Here is a 20,000-nt window from a genome sequence, read left to right on the forward strand (position 1 = left end):
CGAGCGTTGCGGCCCAGAGGCCTTACCGCCTTTCACTGCGGGTTCGTCAAGAACTTGGAGATGGTCGCAACGCATCGGGTCCTCCCGGGGTACTTGGTGTTTGGATGCTGGCTTGGTGATTAAACACTTGATATTCCATCTTCGGATGAATTTCGGGTGTCACCTGTTGCCTAAGACCACTTGCATGTTTAGCTCGCCGTGGGGTAGCAAGCGTTGTGATCTAATGGCCTTACCGGGCAAACACTTTCGGTTCGTCAAGGACTTGGAGTGCCGGGACGGGTTGGCGGATCCATCACTCTGAGTATGCCGGGTTGATACTTGGGGTTGGTTTGGTTTTGGTGACCCAATACTAGATGTACCATCTCGGTGGTATGTCAGTATCACCTATACTCCAGACCACTTGCATGGTTAGCAAGCGTTGTGATCTAATGGCCCAACCGGGCAAACACTTTGGGTTCGCGAGGACTTGGAGTGCCGGGACGGGTTGGCGGATCCAACACTCTGGGTACCTCCGGGTACTTGGGGTTGGTTGAGGACTTGGTGAACAAACACTTGATATACACTCTTCGGATGTACTTCGGGTATCGCCTGTTGTCCGAGACCACTTGCATGGTTAGCAAGCGTTGTGGTCTAATGGCCCTACCGGGCAAACACTTTGGGTTCGCGAGGACTTGGAGTGCCGGGACGGGTTGGCGGATCCAACACTCTGGGTACCTCCGGGTACTTGGGGTTGGTTGAGGACTTGGTGAACAAACACTTGATATACACTCTTCGGATGTACTTCGGGTATCGCCTGTTGTCCGAGACCACTTGCATGGTTAGCAAGCGTTGTGGTCTAATGGCCCTACCGGGCAAATACTTTGGGTTCGCGAGGACTTAGAGTGCTGGTAGTGGTTGGCGGACCCAACACTCTGGGTACCTCCGGGTACTTGGGGTTGGTTGAGAACTTGGTGAAGATACCCCTGTCACCTTGTTCGAGGCCACTTGCATGGTAGCAAGCGTTGTGATACAATGGCCCTACCGGGCAAACACTTTGGGTTCGCAAGGACTTGGAGTGCCGGGACGGGTTGGCGGATCCAACACTCTGGGTACCTCCGGGTACTTGGGGTTGGTTGAGGACTTGGTGAGCAAACACTTGATATACGTTCTTCGGATGTACTTCGGGTGTCACCTGTTGTCCGAGGCCACTTGCATGGTCAACGGTTGAGGTGGTGATGGCGGGTCGGTGCTGTAGGGTGCCGGCCTGTTGGCTGCCTTGGCCGGGTTGGTTGGTTAACACTTGATTGAGCTTGCACCCGAGGGTAATGGCACTTGAAGGTGGGTACCGGCCGGCTGACCTGGTGTGATGGTTGGTTGGTGAACACTTGGCGGTACTTGCACTTGGCTGTGCTTGGACTTGAAGGTGGGATCCGGCTGGCCTAGGCCATTGGTGGTTGGTTGGTTGGTTAGCCCTTAGCTGGGCTGGCTGGCTGGCTGGCCATCGGTGGTGTGGTGTGTTGGGCGGTTGGTGAACACTTGGCGGTACTTGCACTTGGCTGTGCTTGGACTTGAAGGTGGGATCCGGCTGGCCTAGGCCATTGGTGGTTGGTTGGTGGGTTAGCCCTTAGTTGGGCTGGCTGGCTGGCTGGCCATCGGTGGTGTGGTGTGGTGTGGTGTGTGGAGTCGAGCATCGCGCGCCGTTGCCTTCTTCGGAGTGTTGTGGGTACGCAAGTGCTTGCAGTGCAAAGAGGTTGGTGATGGAGTGACATTGCCTTCACCATGGAGTTGCGGGTACTTAGGTACTTGCAAGGAGATGGTGGTATGGTGGTGTTGCGTGTGTGGTGTTCGATTAGAAAGATATAATTTCTAAGTCCGGATTAGTGCTGTCAGTGGGGCCGCCGCTAACAGGTCCTGCACGGCCACCGTGGGGCTTGACTTGGCGCTATTCCGGACTTGGGGCGATCACGATGTCCCCGTGCGGGACTTAGAAGATGGAAGAACACAAGTACCCTTATCCCATGACTTGTGAGCGATTGGCATACGTTACCACATGAAGAGAAAAATTGGCTAAGTCCCGGATCCATATTATTTGAAGAGAAAAATCGGCTAAGTCCCGGATCCATATTATATGAAGAGAAAAATCGGCTAAGTCCAGGATCCATATATAATAACCTAATAATCGGCTAAGTCCAGGATCCATATTATATGAAGAGAAAAATCGGCTAAGTCCAGGATCCATATTATATGAAGAGAAAAATCGGCTAAGTCCCGGATCCATATTATATGAAGAGAAAAATCGGCTAAGTCCAGGATCCATATATAATAACCTAATAATCGGCTAAGTCCAGGATCCATATTATATGAAGAGAAAAATCGGCTAAGTCCGAGATTGGGTCTGTCAGAAATACACTTCCAAGTTACCACACAAGCAAGCAAGATGGCCTAGTGATGGATCCATATGATATGAAGAGAAAAATCGGCTAAGTCCAGGATCCATATAATATGAAGAGAAAAATCGGCTAAGTCCGAGATTGGGTCTGTCAGAAATACACTATCAAGTTACCACACAAGCAAGCAAGATGGCCTAGTGATGGATCCATATAATATGAAGAGAAAAATCGGCTAAGTCCCAGATTGGGTCTGTCAGACATACACGTTCAAGTTACCACACAAGCAAGCAAGATGGCCTAGTGATGGATCCATATGATATCGAGAGAAAAATCGGCTAAGTCCCAGATTGGGTCTGTCAGAAATACACTTCCAAGTTACCACACAAGCAAGCAAGATGGCCTAGTGATGGATCCATATGATATGAAGAGAAAAATCGGCTAAGTCCCAGATTGGGTCTGTCAGAAATACACTTCCAAGTTACCACACAAGCAAGCAAGATGGCCTAGTGATGGATCCATATGATATGAAGAGAAAAATCGGCTAAGTCCCAGATTGGGTCTGTCAGAACTACACTCAAATGTTACCACACAAGCAAGCAAGATGGCCTAAGGATGGATCCATATAATATGAAGAGAAAAATCGGCTAAGTCCCAGATTGGGTCTGTCAGAAATACACTTCCAAGTTACCACGCAAGCAAGCAAGATGGCCTAGTGATGGATCCATATGATATGAAGAGAAAAATCGGCTAAGTCCCAGATTGGGTCTGTCAGAAATACACTATCAAGTTACCACACAAGCAAGCAAGATGGCCTAGTGATGGATCCATATGATATGAAGAGAAAAATCGGCTAAGTCCGAGATTGGGTCTGTCAGAAATACACTTTCAAGTTACCACACAAGCAAGCAAGATGGCCTAGTGATGGATCCATATAATATGAAGAGAAAAATCGGCTAAGTCCGAGATTGGGTCTGTCGGAAATACACTTTCAAGTTACCACACAAGCAAGCAAGTTACCACATGAAGAGAAAGCCGGCAAAGTCCGGGAATGTTACCACATGAACTGGAAAATGGGCAAAAACCTACCTTCACAGGCAACGTGAATAAGTCAGGCTGTAGACATCGGATCGACAAGCCAAAGACTGATATGGAAAGGAAATGAGTAGTACTAGCTTTCCTGAGAGTTGCAGAGCTTAGACTGCATATGAACGAAAGTTATTAAGCGTCAAAGTCAGAGAAGTTACCCAAAGGAACACAAGTTCCAACTTAGAGCATGTATACCGCCTAGACGGTAAGAGGTACGGCCAGGCTGAGGAATAAGGAAATGTTGGCCAACATGTTCCCTAACTATCCCCCGAAGACCGCAAAGCAATCCAACATCAACCAAGAAAGTTATAGCCCGATCAAGGAAACACCTACTTTGCACCGATATTGCACCAAATACATGTACCAAGCACCTTCGGTTGCATACCTGCAGGGGCTTACCATAGTAGGCCATGGAAGACCGATATACCGAACATAATCACTTTCTATCTCCTCGGGTGTTGGAGGTAGCGCTTTGCGGTACAAGAACGAAAGTTAGACCATATCTTGGTGCATCTTTTTGCCCAAAAACACAAGACCCTATCTACCAAGGCAAGAAAGTTGTGTGGGGACAAAATGTCCAAAAGTGCCCAAAGTGGCACACTTGAACCATATATTCGAGAAAAACACAAGTGTGGGCCCGAGCTAGCAAGTTGAAATGTTCTGACCGTCAGTAGCCCTAGTTGAGGTGCACTTATCATTATATGAGGCCAACGTGCCAGCTAGTCTCTAAAGGGGCGATATGGGTGTTCCAAGGTTTGTACCCAATTGAGGAAAAAACAGGGTAAGGTACGGTGTACCGCGAATAACTCGGGCTATAGATGTCCGATCGATGAGTTTGGCATATGTATGGAAAGGTCTCGACGAGACCTAACTACCCTGAAAGTATGAAGGCAAAGACTTGAATGACCGGGAAGTTATTAAGTGCACAAGTGGTAAAGTTGCACCAAAGTCCATGTTACCCGAAGTGGTACATAAACACCCAATATTCGACCAAAACACAAGTTTAGAGACGAGCTAGCGAGCTACATTGTTCAGACCGTCAGTAGCCCGCATCAAGACACGCATTTCATTATATTGAGCCTAGCCGCTAGCTCGACTCGAAGTCGGTCATATGGTTGGTTGATGGTTTGGACCGACCACGTGGTGTACCAAGGTGATGTACCTTTCATGAATTAAAACTCTGGCTGTATGGCACTGAGCGACAAGCTAAGGTGTGATTTGGAATAGTCTTGAGTGGGACTATTTAGGAAAAATGCGAACAAAAAATCACAAAGTCCTTGGGCGAAGCTATTAGCGAAACATAGAGCAAATTGGTACCAAAAACTATGGAAATGGGACTTGAGTCAAAAATAACCGCAAGTTGGAGAAGAGATAGCAAGCTTGCGTAGAACAATTATATTTGGTGCATGGTATCACCAACAAAAAAGTATATGGGGCCAAGGTGCTGGCTGGCCTCCAAAGTGGAGATATGGGCGATCCAAAGTTTGTACCCAAGTACGAACAAGTATGGAAAAAACAGGGTAAGGTACCAAGTACCATTAATAACTTCGGCTGTAGATGGCCGAGCGAGGCAAACGGCTCACCGTTGGAAAGGTCTTGGGGAGACCTATCTACCCTGAAAGTTTCATGAGGCTGAGTTGAAAGACCACGGAGATATTAGGTGATGATGGTCCAATTCGGGGACCAAGTCGCAGGAAATGGCGCTTGACCAAAATCACCCTTGGAAGGTGAATACCGGCTTACCGGTAAGAGATAGCGACTTGGCGTAGAATATTCATAAGTTGGGCGTGTAGAGACGCAACTTTTATTATATGGGGCCAACCCGGTCAGGGTGCTCCAAGTCGGTCGTTTGGTTGGTTTATGGTTTGGGCCGACCACGTGGTGTGCCAAGTTGAGGTACCTTTCATGAATTATAACTTGGTCAGTTTGCCACCGAGCGACAAGCTGCGGTGTGTTTTGGAATGGTCTTGAGTGGGACTATCAAGGAAAAATACCAATCGAAAATCAGCTTGTCCATGGCCGAAGCTATTAGTGAAACATATAGCAAAATGGGTCCAAAAACGAATGAAATGGGAATTGGACCAAGAATAACGGCAAGTTGGAGAAGAGATAGCAAGTTGGCGTAGAACATTTATATTTTGGGTATAGTATGACCAACAAAAAAGTATTTGGGGCCAAGGTGCTGGCTGGCCTCCAAAGTGGAGATATGGGCGATACAAAGTTTGTACCCAAGTACGAACAAGTATGGAAAAAACAGGGTAAGGTACCAAGTACCATTAATAACTTCGGCTGTATATGGCCGAGCGAGGCAAACGGCTCACCGTTGGAAAGGTCTCGGGGAGACCTATCTACCCTGAAAGTTTCATGAGGCTGAGTTGAAAGACCACGGAGATATTAGGTGATGATGGTCGTATTCGGGGACCAAGTCGCAGGAAATGGCACTTGACCAAAATCCCCCTTGGAAGGTGAATACCGGCTTACCGGTAAGAGATAGCGACTTGGCGTAGAATATTCATAAGTTGGGCGTGTAGAGACGCAACTTTCATTATATGGGGCCAACCCGGTCAGGGTGCTCCAAGTCGGTCGTTTGGTCGGTTTATGGTTTGGGCCGACCACGTGGTGTACCAAGTTGAGGTACCTTTCATGAATTATAACTCGGTCAGTTTGCCACCGAGCGACAAGCTGCGGTGTGTTTTGGAATGGTCTTGAGTGGGACTATCAAGCAAAAATACAAATAGAAAATCAGCTTGTCCATGGCCGAAGCTATTAGTGAAACATATAGCAAAATGGGTCCAAAAACGAATGAAATGGGACTTGGACCAAGAATAACGGCAAGTTGGAGAAGAGATAGCAAGTTGACGTAGAACATTTATATTTTGGGCATAGTATGACCAACAAAAAAGTATTTGGGGCCAAGGTGCTGGCTGGCCTCCAAAGTGGAGATATGGGCGATACAAAGTTTGTACCCAAGTACGAACAAGTATGGAAAAAACAGGGTAAGGTACCAAGTACCATTAATAACTTCGGCTGTATATGGCCGAGCGAGGCAAACGGCTCACCGTTGGAAAGGTCTCGGGGAGACCTATCTACCCTGAAAGTTTCATGAGGCTGAGTTGAAAGACCACGGAGATATTAGGTGATGATGGTCGTATTCGGGGACCAAGTCGCAGGAAATGGCACTTGACCAAAATCCCCCTTGGAAGGTGAATACCGGCTTACCGGTAAGAGATAGCGACTTGGCGTAGAATATTCATAAGTTGGGCGTGTAGAGACGCAACTTTCATTATATGGGGCCAACCCGGTCAGGGTGCTCCAAGTCGGTCGTTTGGTCGGTTTATGGTTTGGGCCGACCACGTGGTGTACCAAGTTGAGGTACCTTTCATGAATTATAACTCGGTCAGTTTGCCACCGAGCGACAAGCTGCGGTGTGTTTTGGAATGGTCTTGAGTGGGACTATCAAGGAAAAATACAAATAGAAAATCAGCTTGTCCATGGCCGAAGCTATTAGTGAAACATATAGCAAAATGGGTCCAAAAACGTATGAAATGGGACTTGGACCAAGAATAACGGCAAGTTGGAGAAGAGATAGCAAGTTGGCGTAGAACAATTATATTTGGTGCATGGTATGACCAACAAAAAAGTATATGAGGCCAAGGTGCTGGCTGGCCTCAAAAGTGGAGATATGGGCGATCCAAAGTTTGTACCCAAGTATGGCAAAAACTGGTAGAGGTACCTTTCATGAATTACTGCTCAGGCTGTATGGCACTTAGCGGGACGCTTGGCTCTGGTATGGAATAGTCTTGAGTGGGACTATCAAGGAAAAAGACGAACAAAAAATCACCATGTCCACGGACGAAGGTATTAGCGAAACTTAGAGCGAAATTGCGACCAAGTCGCTGGAAATGGCCCTTGGACCAAGTATACCGTCAAGGCGGTACGAGATAGCGAGTTGACGTGGAATATTTATAAGTTTGCCTCCACGAGACGAAAGTTTAGTTATATGGGGCCAACCCGCTCAGGGTTGTCCAAGTCGGTCATATGGCTGATCGAAATTTTCGACCAAGTACTGAGAAAACAGGGTAAGGTACCGTGTACCTCGAATAACTTTGGCTGTAGATGTCCGAGCGAGGCAAACGGCATAGCGTTGGAAAGGTCTTGAGGTGTTCTAGGCACCCTGAAAGTTTGAAAAGGCTATCTGGAAAACTCGTGGAGATATTAGAGAAACATTGGGCCCAAAAGATACCAAGTCGCAGGAAATGGGCCCTCCAAGAACACCCTAAAATCCCAATTACGGCTAAGTTGCAGGCCAGCTAGCGAAGTGAAATGTTCTAGGCATAACTAGAACACGTTAATGCGCAACTTTTTGAATCAGAACTTTTTTCGATATCTGGCCCCCAAAGGGGGGATATGGGCGATCAAAGGATTTTTCCAAGTTTCGGTACTTTTTACGGTATCGCTCATAGCTCCGGCTGTATGCAAGCAAATGACAATCTAAGACATGATTTGGAAAGGTATTGAGCAGTACTAACTTACGTTAGAACACAGCGAAGCGCTATCGGTTCATGGCAAGGCCGATATAAGCAGTCAAAGATGAAAAATGTTGACAAAATGAACAAAAATTACCTTGGTACGCGAATAGCGGCCAGGGATGAAGAGGTACGAAGGTAATGTAGAACAATTATAATTAGGACTTGGTACGCTCTAAAAGTTTGCCGAAGACCGCAAAGCGCTCAGACCCATAGAAAGTGGCCATTTGGGCCGAACAGTGCGTGCAAAGAGGTGAAAATGCAAAAATTGCACTTTGGTGGGCGATTTGCGGGGGGAAGGAGGGGTCGGAGGGCAAAATGTCCCTTGACCAAAAAGTCTTATCTCGTCGAGATCTACAACATTGCCGAAGACCGCAAAGCGCTAGCTCGCAATCGAAAAATCGAGAATTTGAAAATTTTCTAAGTCTTGGGCTCCCTAAGGAAAAGTTTCAAAAATCACGTTTGTCCCCAATTTTGAAGGGGAAGGAGTCGGTTCCGGGGCATGGTGTCTTCGGCAAAAAGTCTTATCTTTTTGCGTACTTTCGACTAGTTCAATAAAAATTTTTGACCCAAAATTTGTTCGGCGGACCCCTAGGTCGAAAAACCCGAAAAAAGTCGAAAAAAGTCGAAAATGTCGAAAAATGAGAAAACCTCATATTCGGACTCTACACGAGCCCCAGATATTGAAAAGTGAAATCCGCGGTCGATTTGGAACAAAAAATTGACCTAGGCAAAGTTGTATGGAGGTAGGGACCCCTGAGAAAAAAGTTTGGTCCCGAGGCTCCTTGGACCACCAAGTCCCTAGGTCGGACCAAAATCGGAAAAAATCCGACCAAAGTCGAAAGTGTCGAAAATTTTAAAAAACCCCTTTTGGGGCCCTATGGCCTCCCTAGATAATGAAAAGTGAGGTCCGCGGCCGATCCGGAAGAAAAACTTGACCTAGGCAAACTTGTATGACGGTGGGGACCCAAAAAAATTTCGATGAGTGTAGTTTAGACAGGCCGGAAAATGTATCGGTGGTCCGTATCAAGGGACGTCTTTTAGTTCCATGGGGTGGTGGTCGTCGAACAAAGTCGCCTAGGTCGACCACCAGAAAGACCAGTCGTGTTGTAATGGATGTTTTGACCACTTTACTAGGGAAACCTAGTAGGTCGAAGCAAATTTGGGGTTCGAGATGAGTTGGTGAAAGTTGGTCCAACCTAGGTGTGCTTGGTGGAGGTTGACCATGAAAGTAGAGCATGATAGGAATGACCATAACTTTGGTTCTAGATGTCGGATCGGTACACTTGAGGCAGTTTTGGAAAGGTGAAGGCCTGCTCTAGCTATGTTTCCTTCCAAGCTGAGCGCCTACTAGTGACCCGGAGGAGGTATTAAGGGTCAAAGGCAAAAAGGGGTACCCTAAAGTGCATGTGACCAAGAAAATGGGAAAAACGGTATCGCCTATAGCTCAGGCTGTATGGCTCGGATCGGAAAGCTTGGATATGCGTTGGAAAGGTCTTGACGAGCGCTAGCTATGTGTCCTACCAAGCGAAGCGCTAGGTGTTGAGCAAGTCGGTCATATTAGAGGGCAAAGGTGAAAAATGGTGGTTTAGAGGCGAAAATTCACCTTATGATCGAAAATAGCGGGCGAACGATAAGAGCTACGAACACGGCGTAGAACAATCAAAAGTACGTTACCACAAGACCTAACTTTGGCCAATATAGAGTGAGAAGATCGGAGGTACCCATCAGGGTGATATGGCTGGTTCAAAGTTGGACCAAAACGAGACTTGAGAAATGGGTTGAAACACGGTATCGCGAATAACTCAGGCTGTATGGAACGGATCGACAAGCTAAGATCAGTGTTGGAAAGGTCGAACCGAGCGCTAACTATAATCCCAAACAACCGAAGCGCTAAGTGTTGAGCAAAACTGAGTTATTAAGCGACAAAGTGGAAAAATAATACCAAAATGGCCAAAAATCACACAAGACCAAGAATACCGAGCAGGCGGTAAGAGATAGCGGGTTGACGTAGAATACTTATAAGTTTGCCTCTACGAGACCTAAAAGTCGGCCATAGAAAGCGAGAAGATCGGACCACTCTGGAAGGGTGATACGAGTGGTCAAAAATTGGCAAAAATGAAACATGGCTAAAATGGATTTGACTTGTGCACCATGTAGCTCCGGCTGTATGGCATGGATTGTAAAGCTAGGATATGTTTTGGAAAGGTAACACCCAGCGCTAGATACGACTAGAAGAAATCAAAGCGCTAACTAGCATGATTTGGAAGTTATTAAACGACAAAGTCGAAAAATGTTACCAAAATTGAAACTCGAGTACATTGGGCCAAAAAGTACAAGTTGTGAAATTTGGACTTACGAGTAAAATACCGAGCAGGCGGTAAGAGATAGAGACTTGGTGTAGAACAATTATAAGTTGGGCATGTTATAACCTATATTTGGCCCGAACATAGTGTCGAGATCGGTGGCACCCAAAAGGGTGGTACAGGTGTTAGATGGTTTGCCCAGAGCATAAGCTCCACATGATATGGAAAACGGGAAACATCATAACTTCGGCTGTATGGCATGGAATGGAACGAACAAGGTATCGATGGAAAGAGAAAAGGAAGCGCTAACTATAATTTTTGCCAAGCAAAGCGCTAGCATGTGACCGTTCAGGTGTTATTGTGAGTCAAAGTCAGAAATTGTTACCACGAGAGGCGAAAATCCGTCTAAGTCCAAAAATACCGGGCTGGCGGTAAGAGATACGGCTTGGCCGTAGAACATTTATAAGTTGGCCAAGACAAGACCTAAGTTTCGTCCATAGACGACAAGAAGATCGAAGATACGTGAAGGTGAGATATGGGCGTCCCAAAGTGGGCCTTTGAAAAAGTGACAAACTTCCCTTATAACAGCATACACCAAATATCTCTGGCTCTATGGCACCGAATAAGAAGTTGAGGTCAGCGATAGAAAGGTGATAGTCAGCGCTAAATATCATACGAACAGAGTGAAGCGCTAAAGGGAAAGGATCTTGGTGATATAAGGTGACAAAGTCGAGAAAAGTTGCCTCAAAATCATGAAAAATGTGAAAAAATGGCTAAGTCCCGGGTGCCTTAAGGGCAGGTTGATCGAATGTACCGAGCTGGCGGTACGAGATAGAGACTTGGTGTAGAACAATTATATGTTTGGCATGGCAAGACCTACATTTGGTCAATACAAAGTGAGAAGATCAAAGAAACCCGTAAGGGTGATATTGGTGTCCAAAGGTAAAAAGCACTAAGTCTTGGGAAACTTATATGAAGAAAAAGGACCCTGATGGGTCATATAGGATGGATCGAAAAATCGGCTAAGTCCCAAAATGGGGATGTCAGAACTACACTCAAATGTTACCACACCAAGCAAGGCAAACTTATATGAAGCAAAGGACCCTGATGGGTCATATGGTATTGGTCGAAAAATCGGCTAAGTCCCAAAATGGGGATGTCAGAACTACACTCATGTGTTACCACACCAAGCAAGGCAAACTTATATGAAGCAAAGGACCCTGATGGGTCATATGGTATTTTACGAAAAATCGGCTAAGTCCCAAAATGGTGATGTCAGAACTACACTAAAATGTTACCACACCAAGCAAGGCAAACTTATATGAAGGCAAGGACCCTGATGGGTCATATGGTATTGATTGAAAAATCGGCTAAGTCCCAAAATGGGGATGTCAGAACTACACTCAAATGTTACCACACCAAGCAAGGCAAACTTATATGAAGCAAAGGACCCATATGGGTCATATGGTATTTTACGAAAAATCGGCTAAGTCCCAAAATGATGATGTCAGAACTACACTCAAATGTTACCATACCAAGCAAGGCAAACTTATATGAAGGAAAGGACCCATATGGGTCATATGGTATTTTACGAAAAATCGGCTAAGTCCCAAAATGAGGATGTCAGAACTACACTAAAAAGTTACCACACCAAGCAAGGCAAAGTACCTAGGTGAACCCTAGGAAGAAACACGGACCAAGTCAGATGGCCTAAGTCAATAGAACAAGTGACCTAGGCAAAGTTGTATGGCGCTGAGGACCCTGAAAAATCTGGTTAGTGTAGTTTAGACAGGGTAGGTTTTTGGGTCGGCCGAACCCCCTTATTTTGGGTTTTGGCCTCATCAAGAAGCTACACCTAGGCAAACTGCCTAGGGTGAAAGTGCGAAGACCAATCGAATAGTAAGACAAGTTTTGACCGATCGCCCTAGGCAAGCTTGTATGAAGAAAGGGACCCTATGGGTCATATGGAAATACATGAAAAATCGGCTAAGTCCCAAAATTAGGATGTCTGAACTACACTAAAAAGTTACCACATCAAGCAAGGCAAAGTACCTAGGTGAACCCTAGGAAGAAACACGGACCAAGTCGGATGGCCTAAGTCAAGAGTACAAGTGACCTAGGCAAAGTTGTATGGCGCTGAGGACCCTGAAAAATCGGGTTAGTGTAGTTCAGACAGGGGAGGTTTCAGGGTCGGCCGAACCTCCTTATTTCGGGTTTTGGCCTCCTCAAGAAGACAGACCTAGGCGAACTGCCCAGGGTGAAAGTGCGAAGACCAATCGAATAGTAAGACAAGTTTTGACCGATCGCCCTAGGCAAGCTTGTATGAAGAAAGGGACCCTATGGGTCATATGGAAATATACGAAAAATCGGCTAAGTCCCAAAATTGGGATGTCAGAACTACACTATAAAGTTACCACATTAGCAAGGCAGACTTGTATGAAGAACGGGACCCTGGTGAAAGTAGCAAATATCCCAAACCGAACATGAATATTATACACACAAGAGTACGAACATAAAGGAACACGGACCAAGCGTACCGAGAGAATCGGTACTATAGAGCCCTCGTGGTTCTACACAAAGACTTTATGTTCGGGGTTCACACCCCAAATCGAACGTGGAATTTACTTTCTGATGGTCATGCGGTCGTCCAAAGGGGTCTAGTATCCTGGGATGACAAGCATCACGGGCACAGCTCGTATCAAAACAGTCGAAGAGGCCCGCGAAAGCTTGCTTTCCATGGCTATGCGATGCACAAATTGAGTTTACTCACCGTAGTATAAAACGAACGAACCGAACCTATCCGAGTAGGGATAATGGGCGCAGTAACATACTTCTGTGACCCAGCGAGAGTTGAACGAGGTGACATGAACTGTCAGTGGCTTATATCAGATGGGATACATACATGAGATTGCTTTCAAAGCTACACTCGAAAACCTAACCAAGTAAAAGCGAACGTGGGGAGGATTCGAAACTGGTAACGAAATCTTAAGCTGGAAAGAGTCATCACTATGGATACATATTATGCGAAACCAATCAAGTGCTCAGTACTGATCCAAAACCTAAGAGCACTAGTGAACACCTTAATCTCACCCTAGTTCACATCCAAGTGATCGACCACGTGTGTGAAGCAAAGACCAATCGAATTCCTCAATGAACCGAACACTATGAACAAATGGCCAAAAACGTTATAACTATCCAAACATCCTACTATCTAACGAAAGTCATCACGATGGAACCATACCATGATCTTTAACCTATAGCGCTCACCATATTCCTACCCAGAGTGCAAGTGAACAGATTGCCCACCCGTACCCAGTTCACAACCACGTGATCGACTAACATACCGAGGTTACCACAAGTCAAAGTTATACGTTTACAAGCGCAAGACCAATCGAAAACCCCGAAAGCAATCTCGACCCAAAATGTATTATCCGTGAGTGTAGTCGAGTCTCGTACTCGTCATCTGTAATCGTCGGATAGAATATCCAGTACACGGTTGTCTTTCCAAATGAAATCTACATACAGAACTCGCTCTTGGCAAATGGGTGGCATTGGCGCAATCAGGAGCGAGTTCCCGTCCGGGTGCCAAGTGATTGGCAAATGTCTGGGGGAAAGCAACCATATGTTGATTTGTCTGTTAGTGTACTGGGTGTTTGAGGTATGTAGTATCCACGCTTGGTTGGGTGTGTCAGAGGACCATGGATGCGTTCACAACCCCAATTGGGGTACATCGGGAATGATTTTGTGGAACCGATGTGCCCGGCACACACTAAGTTTTGTTGCAAGTTAATAGTGTGCCATGTCCGGGGGGGTTGTGATTAAACTCTGGTGAATTGCGTACTGTGGTGATTGGGGTATGAAAGCCCCGCAGTTGCAATGATCGGACGCGCCTAGCGTGTCCTTTAGTTGATGGTAGGGAAATGAAGGCCCTTGTCAGCTCACCTAAGTATTCATGGAAGTTTGGCATAAGGTCGCTGTGGTAGGGGTATGAAGGCCCCGTCAGCGCATGCACAATCGGGCGCACGTGCGCTTAGCGGAGTCGAATGCCGCTCAAGTGCCTGTCCGGTGCATCGGGTGTGTGTGATACGAGGGCAATGAGGTTCGCACGGGGGCTCGCCTCCCGTGTGCTACCGGACTTGACAACATATAGAACGTGGTGTTTGCTCCTCCGGGTGCAATGGGACAATGAACATTCGAACGCAAAGTCGGAATTCTGGTTGATCCTACCAGTAATATACGCTCGTCTCAAAGGTTAAGCCATGCATGTCTAAGTACAAACAGATTTAATGTGAAACCGCATAAGGCTCAGTATAACAGCTATAATTTACGAGATCATCAACCTAGTTACTTGGATAACTGTGGAAAATCTAGAGCTAATACATGCAACATGCCAGGACCCTCGCGGGAACTGGTGCACTTATTAGTCAAACCAATCGCGGGTTCTCCGTGTCATTGAGTTGAAGTCTGGATAATGATGCTGATCGTATGGTCTCGCACCGACGACAGATCTCGCAAATATCTGCCCTATCAACTATGGATGGTAGTATAGAGGACTACCATGGTTGCAACGGGTAACGGGGAATCAGGGTTCGATTCCGGAGAGGGAGCCTGAGAAATGGCTACCACATCCAAGGAAGGCAGCAGGCGCGTAAATTACCCAATCCCGGGACGGGGAGGTAGTGACGAGAAATAACAATATGAAACTCTTTAATGATGTTTCATAATTGGAATGAGTAGAGCATAAATCCTTCTACGAGGATCAAGTGGAGGGCAAGTCTGGTGCCAGCAGCCGCGGTAATTCCAGCTCCACTAGCGTATATTAAAATTGTTGCGGTTAAAACGTTCGAAGTTGATACTTGTCCAACACAGTCCGGCTCCGCCGACCCGGTCAACCCGTGGTCGGTGGGCCAAGTCGGAATCTGGTTGCGACTCAATGGTGTGGTAGGGCACCAAGTCTGTGTCATGGTGTGCCCTTCAACGGGTGCAAGTGTAACATAGAGCTCGACCGCTCACGTTTACCTTGAACAAATTAGAGTGCTTAAAGCAGGGTGCCCAAACGCCCTAGAATAATCTTGCATGGAATAATGGAATACGACCTTGGTCTAATCTTTCATTGGTTTGTACTCAGACCGGAGGTAATGATTAACAGAAGTAGTTGGGGACACTAGTATTACGGCGCGAGAGGTGAAATTCGTAGACCGTCGTAAGACTAACTAAAGCGAAGGCATTTGTCAAGGATGCTTTCTTTAATCAAGAACGAAAGTTAGAGGATCGAAGGCGATTAGATACCGCCCTAGTTCTAACCGTAAACGATGCCAACTAGCAATTGGGAGACGCTACAACCAGGTGCTCTCAGTAGCTTCCGGGAAACCAAAGTCAGGTTCCGGGGGAAGTATGGTTGCAAAGTTGAAACTTAAAGGAATTGACGGAAGGGCACCACAATGAAATGGAGCTTGCGGTTCAATTTGACTCAACACGGGAAAACTTACCAGGTCCGAACTTATGGAGGTGAGACAGATTAATAGCTCTTTCTCAAATTTAAGGGTAGTGGTGCATGGCCGTTCTTAGTTCGTGGATTGATTTGTCTGGTTAATTCCGATAACGAACGTGACTCACATATGCTAACTAGAACGCAGTCAGCGTTAATGCGTCGATGCCGATTGGAACGGGTTAGGACCTTTCGGTGGAGTATGACCTGACACCTTCGCTGTTCGTGTGCGCAAGTGCACTTACGGTACGCTGCTTAGCAGGACAATTTGTGTTTAGCAAAATGAGATCGAGCGATAACAGGTCCGTGATGCCCTTAGATGTTCTGGGCTACACGCGTGCTACAATGTGGGTAGCAGCGTGTCTCCTATTCCGAGAGGAACGGGAAATCACTCAAATACTCACTTAGTAGGGATTATGGATTGCAATGGTCCATATGAACTCGGAACTTCTAGTAAGTGCTGGTCATCAGCCAGCGTTGAATACGTCCCTGCCCTTTGTACACACCGCCCGTCGCTACTACCGATGGATTATTTAGTGAGGTCTTTGGAGATGATCGTTCGCTGGATCCTCGTGAACCGCGTCTGCTTTATCGAAGTTGACCGAACTTGATGATTTAGAGGAAGTAAAAGTCGTAACAAGGTTTCCGTAGGTGAACCTGCGGAAGGATCATTAGTGGCCAAGTGATCCTTCCAGAAGTCCGAACCTGCGGGTTGAGACTTCGGCACAAGTTGCCATATGATAATTGACGAAACACTATAGAAGTCCGAACCTGCGGGTTGAGACTTAGGCACAAGTTGCCATATGAACATTGACGAAACACTATGAAGTCCGAACCTGCGGGTTGAGACTTAGGCACAAGTTGCCTTATACATGACTTCGAACAAATACACAAGTCCGAACCTGCGGGTTGATACTTAGGCACAAGTTGCCTTATACATGACTTCGAACAAATACACAAGTCCGAACCTGCGGGTTGAGACTTAGGCACAAGTTGCCATATGAAAGTTGACGAAACACTAACAAGTCCGAACCTGCGAGTTGAGACTTAGGCACACGTTGCCTTATACATGACTTCGAACAAATACACAAGTCCGAACCTGCGGGTTGAGACTTAGGCACAAGTTGCCTTATACATACATTGGCCAAATAAACAGAAGTCCGAACCTGCGGGTTGAGACTTAATGCGATCTAGATACCAAGTTGACATCCAATACCTGTTGAGCAAAACCAAAGATTCCCTGTTCTCGAATGAATACACTATATAACAGGGAATCATGAAGAAATCAAGCAAGCGTGAAACAAAGTCATCACTTGGGCATGCTCGATAGCCAACCACATGACATTAACCTAAGAGAGCATGCAAACCACATGATACCTATAAACGATTAACCCGCCCTAGTTCAATCGTTCACCAAGTGATGACTTCAGTATGGCTAAGAGAAAAACTTTTAAATGGGAAAAACTCTAAGTCCGAACCTCCGGGTTGAGACTTCCGCGTCGGAGGTGGGCGCACCTCCTATCCGAAAGATGGTGAATCAGGGGTGTTCGATCAGCAATGGTCGGATGCCCCGTCGTAGTCCAACTATGACAATCAAAGTCAAGACCTCCGGGTTGAGACTTTCCGCGAGTACAAGCATAAAGGAACACGGACCAAGCCGTACCGAGAGAATCGGTACTAGAGCCCTCGTGGTTCTACATTGAGAGAGCCCTCGTGGTTCTCATTAGAGGCTTTATGCAAGTCGTACTCAATACTGTGGTGTGAAGTATAAAGTAGTCCTCGCCTGGTCCACGCTGCTTCGGCGGTCCTGGGTAAGATAGTTCATTCTAGCTTGCCCTATAGTGGAATGAGGACACTTAATGCTTCGTCTTTTAGCGGCGGCTAGACTCCTCCTCACGGGGAACGAGTTGACGCACACAGCGGCGGCTTACGCACTATGGCAATCATGGATGCCTGAAGATTCCGTGAAGTTCTCCCCTGGTCCACGCTGCCTCGGCAGTCCTGGGTAAAATGGAATATTTCCAGCTTGCCCTATAGTGGAAGAGGACTATCCAACAATACAAAGTCAAGACCTCCGGGTTGAGACTTTCCGCGTCGGTGGTGTCGCGCACCGCCTATCCGAAAGATGGTGTAACAGGGGTGTTCGATCAGCAATGGTCGGATGCCCCGTCATAGTCCAACTATGACAACCAAAGTCAAGACCTCCGGGTTGAGACTTTCCGCGTCCGGAGGTACGCGTACCGCCTACCCGAAAGATGGTGTGCTTCTGGGGTATTCGATGAGTCGGATACCCCGTCGTAGTCCAACTATGACAATACAAAGTCAAGACCTCCGGGTTGAGACTTCCGCGTCGGAGGTGCGCGCACCGCCTACCCGAAAGATGATGAATCAGGGGTGTTCGATCAGCAATGGTCGGATGCCCCGTCGTAGTCCAACTATGACAATCAAAGTCAAGACCTCCGGGTTGAGACTTTCTAAGAGTACAAGCATAAAGGAACACGGACCAAGCCGTACCGAGAGAATCGGTACTAGAGCCCTCGTGGTTCTACATTGAGAGAGCCCTCGTGGTTCTCATTAGGGGCTTTATGCAAGTCGTACTCAATACTGTGGTGTGAAGTATAAAGTATAGAGTCCTCCACTGGTCCACGCTGCTCCGGCGGTCCTGGGTAAGATAGTTCATTCTAGCTTGCCCTATGTGGAAGAGGACTCAATACCCTACCTGTTGAGCTTGAAACAAAGTCATCACTTGGGCATGCTCATATTGCCATACACAATTACATTATATTCGAATGAGCATGCAAGCGACCCTATATAGACCGAACCAAAACGATAGATACCGCCGTAGTTCACCCCCACCAAGTGATGACTTCAGTATGGCTAGTGTGTGAAGTATAAAGTATAGTCCTCCCCTGGTCCACACTGCTTCGGCGGTCCTGGGTAAGATAGTTAGTTCTAGCTTGCCCTATGTGGAAGAGGACACAATACTTAATACTTAGAGTACAAGCATAAAGGAACACGGACCAAGCCGTACCGAGAGAATCGGTACTAGAGCCCTCGCGGTTCTACATTGTGAGCCCTCGTGGTTCAAACTAGATACTTTATGCAAGGCGTACTCAAAACTGTGGTGTGAAGTATAAAGTATAGTCCTCATCTGGTCCACGCTGCTTCGGCGGTCCTGGGTAAGATAGTTAATTCTAGCTTGCCCTATGTGGAAGAGGACACAATACCTAATACTGTGGTGTAATGGACAAGGTATAGTCCTCCACTGGTCCACGCTGCTCCGGCGGTCCTGGGTAAGATAGTTCATTCTAGCTTGCCCTATGTGGAAGAGGACTCAATACCCTACCTGTTGAGCTTGAAACAAAGTCATCACTTGGGCATGCTCATATTGCCATACAATATTCCATTATCTACTAATGAGCATGCAGCTATATGATTATAACCTGTAAACGATTACCCCGCCGTAGTTCAGCGCTTCAACCAAGTGAAGACTTCAGTATGGCTAGTGTGTGAAGTATAAAGTATAGTCCTCCCCTGGTCCACACTGCTTCGGCGGTCCTGGGTAAGATAGTTAGTTCTAGCTTGCCCTATGGTGGAAGAGGACACCATACTTAATACTGTGGTGTAATGAACAAAGTATAGTCCTCCACTGGTCCACGCTGCTTTGCAGTCCTGGGTAAGATAGTTAATTCTAGCTTGCCCTATGTGGAAGAGGGCATACAAGACAAAGTATAGTTCTCCCCTGGTCCACGCTGCTTCGGCGGTCCTGGGTAAGATAGTTAATTCTAGCTTGCCCTATGTGGAAGAGAGCATACATGAACCAAGAACGAAGGTTATGATCGAGGAATGATTCGACAACTAACCGATGGTATGAAATGTGAAGAATTCAAGCAAGCACACAATCAAGTCATCACTTGGGCATGCTCGATAGCCAACCTCATGACATTAACCTAGTAGAGCATGCGAAAACCAATATATATGTAAACGATGCCCCTCCCTAGTTCAGCGCTTCAACCAAGTGATGACTTCAGAATGGCTAAATCAAATCGGTTCAAAACATACCATCGGTACCCTATTGAAACACACAAGTCGATATCAAACCTCATGATTGTGTAGTCCTCCACTGGTCCACGCCGCTTCGGCGGTCCTGGGTAAGATAGTTCATTCTAGCTTGCCCTATGTGGAAGAGGGCACATTACTCAATACTGTGGTGTTATGAACAAAG

Source organism: Anopheles ziemanni, assembly GCF_943734765.1.
Source record: "Anopheles ziemanni chromosome X unlocalized genomic scaffold, idAnoZiCoDA_A2_x.2 X_unloc_8, whole genome shotgun sequence".
Lineage (NCBI taxonomy): Eukaryota > Metazoa > Arthropoda > Insecta > Diptera > Culicidae > Anopheles > Anopheles ziemanni.